We start from the raw sequence: 4,104 nt of genomic DNA, 5'->3' as shown, positions 1-4,104 counted from the left end.
GAATGAGAGAAACATATTTAAGTTTCAACGTAATGCAGGATGATGCTGGCTGCACAGAATGATGGCAGGCACCCTGGAGAACAGTGAAGGTATGGATACATATTTGAGATGTTAGATATCCACAGATTGGTGATATTTGAAAGATCAAAGTAGGAAGGAAAAGGACATATAACATTACATCAAAGATAATCCCTAGATTTTAGGAAGAACCAACCTGTTTGTTAAAATAAAACTTACTGAAATGGAGAACACGGACTATATTGTTTCACTAAATCGGTGGAGGGTCAGGTGCACAGTGGGGATGGGAAAGCGGTAGGGTGAGAAGTGAATCAGGCACTCAGTTCTGAGCACATTAACTTTAAAGTGGCTAAGAAATTAGCCAATTAGTACAACTGGAATTATTAAGAATGTAATTGAATGTATGGGTCTGGAATTCCAAAGATGAAAAATATAATTTATGAGCTGATACTAGATGATTTTAAAAATTTAAAAATTCATTTAAATTAAAAAATTAAATTAATTAATTCACCTAGAAAAGAAGGGGACATGAGAAAACAAGAGTCTAAGGCAAAGTCTTGAGGAGTGACACATCAGGTTGAATAGTAATAGCTATGAAAGAAAACGGAGAAAAAAAATATAATCTGATGGAGATTAAGGAAAAAGAATATTTCAAAAGAAATGTTCTTTCAGTTGTGTTGAATGTTGCTAAGATGTCAAACTAATTGGCTAAATATGCAAAGAAATAATTTCAATATTAAGATAACTGCTTACTTTGTTTATATTCTAAACAAAGACTTACACAATTTGCCTGCGTGTATCATGCCTAGAATTAAAACTAAGGGGAATTTGAAATATTAATGAGTAACATTGCATCAATAGATTTTTAGATAAAACCCTCAGAGAAGAATAAAATCGCATATGTGTTTTCTTATGAAATGAAATTGATCTATAGCATTAATTAAATTTAGTAATTGTTTATATTTAATCAGTTTTTACAGAGTGTTACAACATTGTATGAACTTGTGAAAAGAAAATAATATGTAGGGTTGTTGTCAATTGTATTAAATATGGTGTAAAACCTGTTCGTTTTTGATAATATGTAGAGATAGCAAGTATGTTAATACTTGTACTGAATGGTTTATATCAGGCAAACTCCTGAAATTCTTAAAAGTATAAGAATTAGAGTTATATTTATTAAGAACAAAATCTTGAATGACATTCAGAACAAAGATAAATATTCTTTTCTTCATTACCATTGCATATTTTGCTTCAAATGCATTGATGTTTAATAGCAATTACTTGAATCAAAGCAAAATTAATCCTTGTTTCATTTGTAGTTAAAAAACACCTAGGCAGTTTTCACAGAATTCATAGATAGACGTACATGGGATTCTGTCTCCTACCTACTCCATTATTGCAGGATTCCCTAGAAAAGCTCCAGTCTTACAAAAGCAGCTGCTTGTATTTAGTGATAATCCTCTGTACTATTAGTTTTGTCTTTTGGGATAGGAAATTGATTACCTGACCTTAACATAGTGAAGACTTTGCATGTGTCTAGCTTTCTGCCTCAGACAGTAAATTAGTTGTATAAACAGTAAAAAATAATTACGAATACAATGATGCTTTAGTTGGTTAGAAAAATTTAGAGAAAATGAAAAATACGCTCTTATTTTTATTTTCCATAGTGTTGTTTTATTTACTCTTATTTATTATTTTGTTTATTTTTATTTTCCATAAGTTACAAATTAAAATGCTACTGCCTTAAATAATGCATTTTATGATGAGCTCTTTATGTTTTTAGTAACATATCCATAAATGCTTTAACAGAGAGAGCTGATAGGTAAATGAGTGACACTGAATAGAATTACATATCAGGATGCCCGTATTTCTATCCAAAGGGAGACTGCTTTTAACTTGGACACTCACAGATTATGACAATATCTGTTCATTAACTGAATAAAACAGATCAATTACAAACAACAAAAAAATTGAAAATTTTCTCTCAAACATACTTGGTTAGTTAGTACTGAGGAATTCAAAATTAGTGTGAATACCACTCTGAATAACAAATATTTATGTGTATGTAATTTTTATTTAATTAACTGCAAAACCAAATTTACAGTGTCCTCAAATATAGTGAATATTCAGCCATTACTGACAATTTTTTTTACCAACAAATTCTTTTATCTCTTGTCCATATGACAATCTCTCAGTGTCTCATGAAGTCTTATGCCACTGTACAAAATAGACTCCATTGAGAAAAACTCCACTGAGAAAAAAATACGTATTTCCTTCTGCTAAGTACCTAGTGTTCTACCAACCTTGATGAAAACTTTAAGTTTTTTTATGGATCCCAACAGACATGCCAGTGGGAAGATAAAAACTTCCTGGAGATAGTACTATGATTGGAAATTCTCAGTGTATGTGGGAAATAGATACTGTGTCTAATATATTAAGTATATTAAATATATAATACATTAAATACATATTATACATATATATATGCACACATACACACACACACACATTATATATATTTAACACACACACACACACACAAACACATATATACAGATTGGTACAGTATTAGCTTGTTTCAAAATTTTCCTTAGAAAATATGATTTCTTTTCCCTCCAAGTTTACCTTTCCTTAAAAATGGAACCTTCCAAACATCCTAGATTTCTTTTTAAGTCTTCACCTTCTACCTGGTGTGGGCCAGAGGCTCCACGTTCTCCTCCATCACTTATGAGAAGCAGATGTTCTACTTTTAACAATACAAATCATGTCTCCAGTGGTCCATAACCCCTCTGGGTTCAATAATGTCTTATTTTAGATATATGTAGGTTGCTCTTACTTTCTAATTTGTTTAGATATGCACTTTAAAGGATATGTGCCTTATGCCAGTATTATTAGGTTTTTATGGTAGGAGGGTTTCTAAACACGTAGTTTATTATATTTTTGAAGTCAAGGTAAAATCGCATCATGATATCTTATTATTAGATGTGGAAATTTTCCACATCATTTTTGAATTTAATAATTATCTTGTTTCTCTTGAACTTGTATTTCCTTCAGTCATTTTAAGATACATTTTTTCTCTAAGTGTTGTGAATAAATAGCATTGGAGCTTTTACCGGAATTTTTTAAAAGTCAAGATTATTTGGATGTATCAATCTGTTCATAACTTTGAATACTATCATCCATCAACATTGAGAACGTCTCCCTTTAGTCAGCTTCTTTTTTATTTTTTTTATTTTAATATGAAATTTATTGTCAAATTGGTTTCCATACAACACCCAGTGCTCATCCCAACAGGTTCCCTCCTCATTTGTAATTTGAATTTTTCCGAGCAGCTTTGTTATTGTTTGTGGAAAATTTATTCCATTGTATTTTTTTAGTTTGTTTTTTTATTAACCCGCACGCAATTCCTTGCCTTCCAGTTTGTTGAAGCACTAGGTCAGACAACATTTGCCGCAATAACATCTGTCAAAGTGGCTAGCCATAAAAACCCCAGCACCAGATTCATCTGAAGGGCACTCCCAATGAAGGCAACTGATTTTATCCACCTTATAGTAGGACAGCCAGCTTAACCTTCTTTTTCTTATGCTTATTCTTCCTGGGAATGGTGTAAGACTTCTTCCTTTTCTTAGCACCACCACGAAGTTTCAACACAAGATAGAGAGGACTCCTTTTGAATGTTGCAGTTAGAAAAAGTATGTCCACCTTCCAGTTGCTTGCCAGCAAAACCAGGCTCTGCTGATCAGGAGAAATTCCCTCCTTACCCCGGATTTTGGTCTTTACCTTTTCTATTGCATCCGAGGGCTCGACCTCTAGAGAGATGGTCTTCCCTATAAGTGTTTTCACAAAAATCTACATCTTGGCGGAGGTTCCACCACAGATGGCAGATCGTAAAGGGATTCTATGGTGTTTTCATCAGTTAGTTTAATTTTATAAATTCAATAATTATTTATGTATGCTTATTCTCTATCCACAAAAATATTTTAAAATACTTTTTGATATATTATTTAGGCAGTTACATTTTCTGCAAATGATATATTTTTTTTCTTGCCAATACTCATGATCCTAATTTCCCTTTTCTTGTCTTAT

At 31.9% G+C, this 4,104-nt stretch overlaps 1 pseudogene; it reads right to left on the bottom strand.

Annotated features, from left to right (window-relative positions):
* Positions 1-3,407: 3,407 nt before the first annotated feature.
* LOC123608708 lies at positions 3,408-3,873 on the bottom strand (annotated as a pseudogene).
* Positions 3,874-4,104: the final 231 nt, after the last annotated feature.

Source organism: Leopardus geoffroyi, chromosome A1 (genome assembly GCF_018350155.1).
Source record: "Leopardus geoffroyi isolate Oge1 chromosome A1, O.geoffroyi_Oge1_pat1.0, whole genome shotgun sequence".
NCBI classification, from domain to species: domain Eukaryota; kingdom Metazoa; phylum Chordata; class Mammalia; order Carnivora; family Felidae; genus Leopardus; species Leopardus geoffroyi.
This window is presented reverse-complemented; position numbering and strand designations above follow the sequence as displayed.